At 37.8% G+C, this 12,036-nt stretch overlaps 1 pseudogene; it reads left to right on the top strand.

Moving 5' to 3' along the window:
* The first annotated feature begins 203 nt into the window (after positions 1-203).
* Positions 204-300, top strand: LOC130040988 (uncharacterized; annotated as a pseudogene).
* Positions 301-12,036: the final 11,736 nt, after the last annotated feature.

Consider the following 12,036-nt stretch of genomic DNA (forward strand, 5'->3'; position numbering starts at 1 on the left):
ACTGATGCCTAGAGTATGGTAAACGATAATATAGTAAAAACCACATTTTTCTTTCTGGGACATTAAAGTTCTAAATCTATTTATTATTATGCTGCTTTGAAAAAGATTCCTTGATTAGGAATCATTGTCTGCCATAGGAGTGAGGAAGGACAACACTCAAAGTAATAAGAAGCGAAAAATATGGAAAAATTTACTCCTACTAGGTTTGATAACACATATACTAAAATGGAAATGATACAATGATGAGCATGGTCCTTGCACAGAGATAACATGCAAACTTGTAAAGCATTCCATATTTTTGTTGCAAGAAGAATTAACAGGTATACTTTAAGCTAAGACAATCCCCACAAGTACAAAAATTATACATAAAGAGAGCACAAATCCCCAAAACAACAATCTCTCTCAATGTCAATGGACTAAATGTGCCAATTCAGAGGCAGAGAATAGGAAGATGAATTAGAAAATTGAACCCAACATTCTGCTGCCCGCAAGAAACATGTCTGAACAATCAAAGCATCCATGGGCTAAAAGTAAAAGGCTGGGAAACAAGTTTTCAAGAAAATATCACCTCCGCAAAGCTGGAGTGGCCATACTAGTATCAGACCACATGGACTTCAAGCTAAAGGTTATCAGATACAGTGAAGGTCATTTCTTAATGATCATGGGATATGTACATCAGAAAGAACTCACCCTCCTCAATGTATATGATCCTAATGACAGACCAGCAAAATATTTTAAAACAACTTCTAATAGACTTATAGAAAAACATTGATAGTGACACAATACTAGTAGGAGATTTCAACACTTCTTTGTCACTTCTCGATAGATCAAACAGACTGAAGCTCAGCAAGGAAATATTTTCTTTAAGGGAAGTAATGAACAATCGTTGGCTTAGGGAAGAAATCAAAGAGGAAATAAAAAGTTTCCATAAACAAATGAGAATGAGGACACGAGCTACCAGAACTTGTGGGACACAGAAAAAAGCAGTGTTAAGAGGAAAGATTATAGCTCTGCCAGAATTCATCAGGAAGAAAGAAAGGGCTTACATGAATAAATTAGAGCTCAAGATTTTGGAAAATATCCAACAAAAGTAGTACAAACTAGGCTGGAGGAAGGAAATAATAAAACTTGTACCAGACATCAATGAGCTAGAATCCCAAAATACAATCCAGAAGACCAATAAGAACAAAAACTGGTTCTTTGAGAAAATAAATAAGATCATTAAACCATGAGAAGCCTCTCAAAGAAACAAAGAGAAAGAATTCTAATAAATCGAATCAGAAATGCAAAGGGGGGTATCCTAATAGAAAGTACAGAAATCCATAGGATCATCAGAGATTATTTTGAGAATCTTTGCAGCAGGAAATGAGAGAATCTTGAATAAATTGATAAATTATTGGATTCCAATTACCTCCGAAGGCTGAACTAAGAAGATTTGGAATAATTGAACCTATCACTAACAAGGAAATTGAAATGATGGTCAAAATTATACCCCCAAACAGAATCCAGGGCCCAGATGGATTCAATAGTGAACTATTTCAAACCTTTCAAGAGGAACTGCTTCCAACATTTTTAAGATTTTCCAGGAAATTGAAGAAACAGAAATACTCCCAAATAGTTTCTATGAGGCAAATATCACCCTAATACTCAAATCGACAGAGACACCACAAAAAAAGAAAATTACAGACCTATTTCCTTTGTGAATACAGATACAAAAATTTTCAAGAAAATACCAGCAAAGAGAATCTAGAAACTCAACAAAAGATCACACACTATGACCAAGTAGGTTTAGCTTGGGGATGCAAGGATGGCTTAACATTCTCTAGTCAATCAACAGAATACACCATCTCAATAAAATAAAGATAAAAGTCATATGATCATATCAATAGATGTAGATAAAGCATTTGATGAGATCCAGCACCCATTCATGATGAAAAAGTCTCAACAAAATGGGAGTTGAAAGTACTTTCCTCAATATAGTCAAAGCAAACTACCACAAACACACAGCAAGCATTATTCTCAACGGGGAGAAAACTAAAGGCTTGGAGCAGAAATCAATGAAATAGAATTCCAGAATACAATCAGGCACAAACCAAGTTACCCACTCTCACCACTCCTATACAGCATAGTACTTGAAGTACTCGCCATATGATTTCGTTAAAAAAAAAAGATATCAAGGGCATCCATATAAAAAAGGAAGAACTCAAGCTTTTACTATTTGGAGATAACATGATACTATACTTAGAAAGTCCCAAAGAATCTCCAAAAAAGCTCCTGGGAACAATAGATTTGTATAGTAAAGTAGCATATTACAAAATCAATATCTGGTACGCCATGGCTTTCCCATATATTAATAATGAAAGAGAAAAAAAGAGATAGAGAAAAACAATCCCATTCACAATAATACCTCAGAAAATCGAGTATATTGGAATCAACTAAAAAGGTTAAGGAACTGTACCAAAAAAAAACCCTACAAAACACTACTTCACGAAATAAGAGAGTATATGAGGAAATGGAATCACATCCCATGCTCATGGATTGAGAGGTTTAACACTGTCAAAATGGTAATACACCCCAAAGCTATATAAAGATTTAATGCACTTTCTAAAAGGATACCCATAACATTTTTCAAATAAATAGATTAAACACTCTTGAAACTCATACAAAACCATAAACTCCCATGAAGAGCTAAAGCAATCTTTGGTAAAAAGAAGAAGGGAACACCTTCCCCAACTTCAATCCCTACTACAAAGTTGTAGTCATCCAAATACCATGATATTCAGATAAAGACAGGCCTCAGATCAATGGAATATAGTCAAATGTCTTGACGCTGGCCCTCAGATTATTATTACCTAATCTTTCATAAATGCTCAAGAAATATGAAGTTGAGCTAGGAAGTCTCTTCAGCAACTGGTGCTGGGAAAACTGGACAGCAACATGCAAAAAAAATGAACTCAGACCTCTTTATAGTGCCAGGCACAAAGTCAGATCAAATGTCTTAAAGACCTCATTATCATACCGGAATTCTTAAGATATATGGAGAAAAATGTGGGAAGATCCCTTCATGACATTAAAGCTAAGGGAAACAAAAAAGCAAGCAAGCAAGCAAGAAAGAAAGAAAAAAATTAAAAATTAGAAAATAATGCTGTTTGCAAGGCTAAGGATCAATCCCAGATCATCATTTTCTTGCGTTTTTGGGTCACACGTGGCGATGCACAGTGGTTACTCCTGGCTGTGCACTCAGGAATTACTCCTCATGGTGCTTGGGGGGACCATACAGGATGCTGGGAATGTAACCTGGGTATGCCGTGTGTAAGGCAAATGCCCTAGCTGCTGAACTATCGCTCCAGCTCCCCCCCTCTCCATAATTCATCATCTTGAGGGCCTCCGATTTTTACCTTCGATTTAGAAACTTCATGTTTACATTGACACAGTAAATCGAAACCACAGAACCATTGAATGGCATGTTATAATGGTAGCAGCCATGAGCAAACTTTGATAACCCATAAGTTGTCATGAATGAATTCTGTCTCAGAGGCTTCACTTCTGAGGATACCTGTCACTACCTCCTTTCTGTTACGTATCCCAGGATCAGAACCTACATCAGGCCATCAGTAGAAATTGTCCACCCGAAAGCTAGCCTTCCACTGAGATCAGAATCATTGATCCATATAACTTGTAATTTTTCATTCATGATTTGTTGACCTTGTTTCAGGCAGAGGCATCCAGAGCATAAACTCAGCTTTCCCGTTGTTTCCACAGGAAATCCAAATACCTAAGAATGTTATCATTTCTGACGCCACTGTTACAGATTTTTTGGAATCCCACGGTAAGATACTATCATTAATGTTATAATATTACTGTTCTCCATAGTTCAGATCTCCCCAAAGAACTCTCTACCCACCTCATTCCAACTGCAGACTCCAGTTTATCATGCTCCTGAAAGTACTTCTAATACTTTCACTCAGGTTCTCCCCTAAAGTGCAAAGGTAAAGTTCATACCACTCCAAGTACTTATTCCTAAACTACCAGAGTGGGCTTGTTCCTCAAGCTTTTGTTCTCATAAGAAGAAATACCGTGCTTCCTTTCTCTATGTCTCTCTTTGCTTGCTTTGTTAAATGACTGTTCTCGCTTGAACAAATATTCCATTCCACCCTACACCTGTTTCACAAGTTTCTGAGTGTTTTTCAGTAAAATCTATTTAGCTTCACTAAACTAAAAATTTTAAAACACCAGAGCATTGTTAAAACAAATATTTGTATCTTTTAAACCACAAATTTTGAAAATGAAAGGTGGTAAAGCAATGGAATACTATTCAGTTGTATGAAGTGAAATCTTCTTATTATTTGTATATAAAATGGATTACATGAGGAAATTATGTTTAGTGACATAAACCAGGCAGAGAAAGATAGGCATCATCCTACAAGTTCATGCATATGTGGCATATGGAGAAAACAAATTAAAAGAATAAAATGAGACAGACAAACGTCTAAAACATTATTTATATTCTATGATTTATAATTCAATTAACAATGGTTTCTCATACACATAATTCCAACATGACACTCACTCCTCATTCTCTCAAAGAATAAACCCTCCCTCTCCCCCAATCCCCCAGAATCCCTCACTCTCAATCCCCTGACTCAATTGTGTGGATCAGTTCTCCCCTTACATTGCTCTTGAACCTTTGTTTCTACCTTGCTGTGTGTCTTTACATCCCACATATGAGAAAAATCTCTCTGTATCTGTTCATTTCCTTAAGGCTAACTTTACATGCATGATATCCTCTAGTTTCATCCACTGTTGAAAATTGCATAATTTTGATCTTTTCAAAGCAATAAAAACAAATTTTAGAACTATGAGACTATTTAGTTACCAGATCGAGAAGTATAATCAAAGTGGAAAAACTGAACTATGGTGAATGACAGAGTAGGCCTTTCAGTAGTGAGTGTAATATGATACATGCACGTTGATTCTGCATAATCCTAAAATTTATGAAATTCTAAAATGTAATTCTATAAGGTAATTTTACATAATCAAAAAGTATTTAAATAATTTACATTTATCTATGATTTTGACGTATCTTTTGTGTCAAACTATCAGAAATAAAAAGAATGTGAGATAGAGATATGGTCTATCACTATACTTTTAAACAAGAGAAGCGCTAAAAATTTCTGTGTCTTGATGAACTCTCATATAAATTGACTCCAAAATCAAATTAATATACTCAAGGAAAAATAAAAGTCAACCAATTTAATCTTTTGCCTTCACTCAGGTTCCCATCTGCTGATCTCTCGCAGACAAAAAAAATATTTACTTTATTTTTTTTTAAATTTTTATTAGTGAAACACCATGATGTACAGTTGTACATTTACAAATTTTTGTGCTTGAGTTTCGATTATACAATGATCAAATGCCCATTCCTCCGCCAGTGCCCATTTTTCACCACCATGGATTTCAGTATCCCTCCCACACCAATCCCCCCCATGCCACCCTGCCTCTATGGCAGGGCATTCCCTTTTGTTCTCTCTCTCCTTTCGGGTGTTGTGGTCTGCAAAAGAGGCATTGAGTGTCATTCATGTTCAGTACATAGTCAGAATTTTTATTTTCAAAGGACTTCTTGGCGGAGGTTTGGCATTCTTTGCTAGAAACCAACTTCTTTTCTTCTGCTTTTTTTTTCTAGAAATATATATTTATACTAAGACTGATTAGTCATGGCACCAAATTGATAAATGTCCCTGTTTTTACTTCAGTACTCTTTCCTGATTATCACAAATTATTAGCAGTGGATAGAAAAAATTAGCCCAAAATTCGTGGGGGAAAGGGAAATGTTATGCTTTTCTTAGTTTGGAAAATCCCTGTCACTAGTATAGTGACATTCATCTAAATTTGTAAACACAATGATTAAGAAGAGGTAAACCATGACTGCCACTTCAAGGAAGAACGGCTTTTCAGCAAATATCCATGGTTTCAGAAGGATGGCTCTGGCTTGGATGGGGGGGCAAACATGAGAGCTGTGAGCTACCTGCAGTTAACACATGCTCTTAGGCTATGTGGTGATACTGCTGAGAAATGTGGCGAGCCCTGATTAGGTAGGGTCATGGTGGAGAATGGAATGATGACAAGAAAACAGAGCAACAGGACAAGATGATAGATTCCTTTGTATAAAAGTTTTCATCTCTAATGTATTAATCTGTGAATAAGAGAACCAACTTTTTATCATTTTCCTGGCAATATATTATCCTTACATAGTGCTTCAGGAAAAAAACGCTTCCCTTGTTAGTTATTATAGCCTGAATATCTGTGAGGTCTTTGAACTCTTTCTATATATACAGTGCTGATGACTGAAACCAATCTCACTATTTAAGTATCTAAACTGCAATGTTCTCACCATTTAACTCACTAAACTCTGATGGCTCCAAATCTTCTAAGATTAGCTTTCATCTCTTCCATGATATCCAGGCTTCTCTTCCCAACTGTCAAATCTCCCTTTCTTTCTCCCTCTCTCTACCAACTATGGTCTCCCTGCCAAAATTTGCTAAGACAAGCTTTCTTGAAATATAGACGTAAGTTGACTTCTCTTTTTTTTTAAATTTAGGCAATTTTGATTTCAAAGTCATTTATAATGGAGATTTGTCATACAATATTTCAATTCTAATCACACCACCAGTGTCTGCATCCTTCCACCAACAGATTACCCATTTCTCCCTGCATTCCCACCGATTTCATTGACAAACACATTTTGCAGTTTTACTATTGTACTTTGGGTTCCATACTTACAGTAGTGTTGGCATTGGTGGTTAAGACATACACCTCAACTTTTTCATGCTGGCCTTCCTTGATCAATGCCCACTGACACCATGTAGGGGAAATATATGAGAACAAATCATTAAGCTCCAAATTTTTCAAATAATCTTTAAACAATTCTAATCGAAAAGAAAATAGTGGGAACTGGAGGAGATAACCTCTTGTCAGCCTGCAAAGTCTTTTCATTTTTCCACATTACAACAGAAGTAATCAGTGAAGGAGGTCTGTCATCACGCAAGTTAGGTGACCCTGCTGAGGTGTGGTCAACAGGGTGTTTTGTGCTCTTCTCTCCTTCCACCAGAAGTCCCAACCCTATGATTTTTGTCTCTTCAGTCCGCATAAAATGGAAAAAGTTTTACCACACAGACATCCATGTAATGAGCCCAGCCAAGGTGATAAAGATAAATTTCAGCAAATTCATAGGTTCGTCATGGTGGTAGAAACTAAATATCATATTTTTGTATTGAATCTGCAGGAGACACATATTACAAACCTTTTTATGATTCAGTTTCAATCATAGGATATTTTAACACCCAACCTCCACTAGTATACAGTTCCATTGCTAATGTCCCCAGTTTCTCTCCCACCACTCCCTCTCCCAACCCCAAACCCCACCTGACAGCCTGCTGTCTCTACACTATGGCAGGCACCTCTCTCTCTCTCTCTCTCTCTCTCTCTCTCTCTCTCTCTCTCTCATCCTTTGGGCATTATGGATTGTAATACAGAGAGTGAGAGCTTCTCACGTTTATTCCTTTACCTACTTTCAGGACTCAGTTCTCACCCAGAGTAATCACTTCCAACTATCATTGTCATAGCGGTCACTTCTTTATTCTAAATGCTCGCCTTCAGCACTTGTGGCAAGCGTCCAACCATTGACCAATTCTCCTGGCCTGTGTTTCTGCTATCCTTGGCTATTAGTCTCATATTCTGGTTTTTTATATCCAAAAAATGGGGTAGTCCAATCAGTATACCCCTTTCCTTCTGACTGATTTCATTGAGCATAATATTTTTCCCTGCACATCCATTTATAAGCAAATTTCATGATTTCAGTTTCCTGCCAACTGCGTCGTATTAAATTGTGTAGGTATAACATAGTTTCTTCTGGCTATTGTTAATAGTACTGCAGATGGTATTTCTGTTATAAATATCATGTTTAATGTAACTTACATAGCAAAATACTTCCCAGGTTCCAAACATACATAATCCACTCACAAACACAAATTTATTTACTTTTTTAAAAAATAAAATTTATTATGATGCTTTCTAAAAAACGGAAGCGATTAACAAAAACTCAGGGAAAACATATTCTATAAAAGCCAAAAAAAATAACCTTAAGAAAGGACAACAGGTACATGTTCTTGCTCCTCAAAAATCCATGTTTTTCTTGATATAATGTCAATATCTTTCTATAGTTCAAATTCTTCAACTTCATTTCTAAACACTATTTAAAGTTATATTAATTTCATAGGTATAATCAGCTTTATAGAATATTTATTTGATTCTTTCATATTTTGCATGAACAACGTTTGAATTAACCATAGCACTGTAGCACTGTCCTCTCATTGTTCACTGATTTGCTCGAGCGGGCACCAGAAAAGTCCCTATGGTGAGACTTGTTGTTACTGTTCGTGGCATGTTGAATACACCACAGGTACCTTGCCAGGCTTTGCCATGAGGAAGGGTTACTCTCAGTAGCTTTCCGGGCTCTCTGAGAGGAGGAGAGCAATCGAACCCAGGTTGGTCGCGTGCAAGGCAAACGTCTTACCCACTGTGCTATGGCTCCATCCCATATATATATTTATACATATATATGTGCATTTACACACACATACATATCTATATATTCCTGTTACACGGCTCTTAAGCTCCAAATCATATTTCTTCCTCCTCCAATTCTGTACTACTTCTCTCCCCATACTTGGGGCTCAACTAATTTTCCGAGTGCCCTCAGATGCATTTCTGAGGCCATGATAAAGGAATGCATAACACATACATGCAAGGAAGGCACAAAGCATATGTATATAAATTTCATATGGACATATAATTGTGATGACAAGTTTACAAACTGTATTCGCTTCAAGTACAGAGTTCCTCATCTCTGGATCTGTGTATTCATACTCCATGCACTGTCAAATATCCAGCTACTGTCCACAACTAACTAACAACACTCCCCTACGCATTTAAGTCATTTACTTCCCCTCCTATTAGGACGATTTTGATGTCAGAGTGTAAAGGTTTGATTTTGCTTTTGTTTTATTAGTCCATTTAATTTTTTTCTTTATATTCCCGAAACAAATCAAATATTTTTTTTTAAAAAATAAAGGACAGGAGGTGATATCAGGCAACAAATGAAATAATTGATGTGGCTGAGAATCAGCAAGAGTCTTCCAGGTCAGTGTGAGGAAAGGAACATCCAGTTGTCCTTCCCAGCATATTTCCAAAGGGCTGGCTTGGAGGAGGGTACATTCTGGAAAGAGCCGCAGGACAGTAGTAGTGTCTTGAACATATAGGGGACTATGTTCTTCTTTGAAAATGTAATGGTATTGACCTCCATTGTAAACCACAACACCCTAAAACAAAGAAAAAGCAAAAGGGAATGCCCTGAGTTGGGGCAAAGTCGGGGAGATGGGGGGTGGGAGGGTCATTGGGTTCCTTGGTGTTGGAGAATGTTCACTGGTGGAGAGATGGATACTTGATTCTTGTATAACTGAAAACCAAGTACAAAGGTACGTAAGTCTACAACTGCACCTCATGGTGTTTCATTAATAAAAATAAATAAATAAAAACTAAAAAGTTAAAAGTGCTATCAGCTGGTATAAGAAAAAAATGTAGTGGTGTTGACTAGATTACATCAAGATCATTTTTATCTATAGGATGCTATGATTCATCTTTGATTCACTGATTGATACTTTGAAATGTCCCAGTTCATCCTCATTCAGAGAAGTCATTTATTTCTTCGAGTATTGATTTGTACAGGGAATTCCTCACAAAATTCTTTATATAATGTCTATTGAGGGACTCAAGGATAATGTTCTTATTACCATTTTCAAAGAAAACAAAAATACTCTTTTAATAAGATTTTCTTGGTTCCCTATCTAAAAGCTATATGACAACAATAAAGTTTAACTCAATATTTTCTAAAGCGCATTATATTAGTACTTGAAAAGAAATTTTAAAAGACTCTGGGAGAGGGGAGGAGGAAAAGTCATGGATCTATAAGGATTAGTACAAGTCTTTGGGTGTGTGGGGCATGGGAGTGTGTAGAAAAGATGAGATCACACTCAGCTATGTGATCTAATTTCAATATATATATTCTCTTGATACCAGCGATATATTAGCACAGGTGTATTCATATGACTATCATGTACACTAACCCTGTACCATGTACATTCACCTAATCCTGAAGGCTTCACCGACATGGCAGCACTGAGAAGGATGAGAAAGGAGAGGCCGACAAAATCTCAAGGCCGACCTAGGCTGTCACAATGAAGGAAGACAAAAATGATCGTCTGTACTTTCAATGCATGTACGCTAGCATCAGATGCATCCATCGAGGACCTGATGGTACAAGTGCGAATGATCAAGTACGACATCATTGGTCTGACTGAGACAAGAAGGCAAGAATCTCACTATGCCGTTTTTGACACTGGAGAAGAATTGTTCCTGGGAACTTGCGATAAAAGAGGTGTTGGAGGCGTCAGTGTCCTTGTCAACACAAACTTGACCAAGAGCATTGATTCATTCGAATGAATAACAACCCGAATCGGAAGTTTACATTTGAATAGATGTGGCTCACTGCCTGCAGTTTCTATCTTCGTTGTCTACGCACCAACATCTCATTATGATGAAAGAGAAATCGAGAAGTTCTACATGGAGCTAGAGAAGTTCTATAAAGAAGACCACACCTTCTATAAGATCATTGTGGGTGATTTTAATGCCAAAATAGGACCGAGAAGATCAGCTGAAGAACTTCACATTGGGACCCATGGCCTAGAATGGAATGAACAGGGTGAGAGACTATCTGAGTTCATCATGTCGACCAAAACCATTCATGGTAACACAGTTCCAGAAGGCATAATCTAAACGATGGACATGGGAGTCTCCCGGTGGAAGATTCCACAGCGAAATAGACCACATCATATTCAATCGACGGTTTTGCCTGACAGATGTCACTGTTGTCCCAATATTTCGAACGGTATTGGACCACCGTCTCCTTCATGCAAGATTCTACTTCACAGAGCGGGGAGAAAGGGTTGCAAAGATCAAAAAGAGAACTGCCAGTATGACCACAAACTGGGAACTCTTTGGTACAATTGCGTCAACATGGGAAGATGCCATTGTTGACAACATTGACGAGGAATGCGATCGACTGGTTCAGCACCTCCATGAATGTGCGAGGAATGCCAAAAGAGAGACACAAAAAATCGCCTATCTTCAAAAATTCTTGAGCAAATTTGCCAGTGTGGTTTGGCGCATGCCTCAGGCAACCACAAGCTAATGTCCAAGCTCGCAAAGCAGTGCAGAGATGCGATCAAGGAAGACCTCAAATAGAGAAGAGCAGAAGTACTGGTAGATGCGGCAGAAGCCGGGAAAAGTATTCATAACACCCACCTGTCCTTCGCCAACTACAGGACCAAGATGACTGCCCTCCTATGTCCTGATGGATCCATCACATCCTCCAGAACGGCAATGGAGAAGATTACCATGACTTCTAATCAAATCTCTTCGACAGCCATGTCCACTTGCCAACATACCAAATTCCACAGGATGGATATGTCCTTCCCAAAGTTCTCCCTTCCGAAATCCGACATGCCATTTAGTTGGTAAAGGAACAAACAGCACCCGGCACAGACAAGGTCAGACCTGAGCACCTGAAGAACCTGCAGTCAGTACTCCTCAATACACTGGCTCGGCTCTTCACTCGCTAACTGCCTGAAAGCAAGGTTCCGTCCCAATGGAAAACCAGGAGGACCGTAATACTGTTCAAGAAGGGAGACATCCATGACATTGGCAACTATCGTCAGATCTGCCTATTGTCTGTCATCTACAAGTTGTTCACTCGAGTCATCCTAATTAGGATTTGCAGAACACTAGATGAAGGACAACCATGCGAGCAAGCCGGGTTCTGCAAAGGATTCAGCACCATCGACCATATCCACAGGATAACCAAACTCATTGAGGTTTCTCGGGAGTTCAAGATGCCGCTCTGTTTAACATTCATTGACTTAA

The sequence above is a fragment of the Sorex fumeus genome, unplaced genomic scaffold (genome assembly GCF_029834395.1).
Source record: "Sorex fumeus unplaced genomic scaffold, SorFum_2.1 ptg000095l, whole genome shotgun sequence".
NCBI classification, from domain to species: domain Eukaryota; kingdom Metazoa; phylum Chordata; class Mammalia; order Eulipotyphla; family Soricidae; genus Sorex; species Sorex fumeus.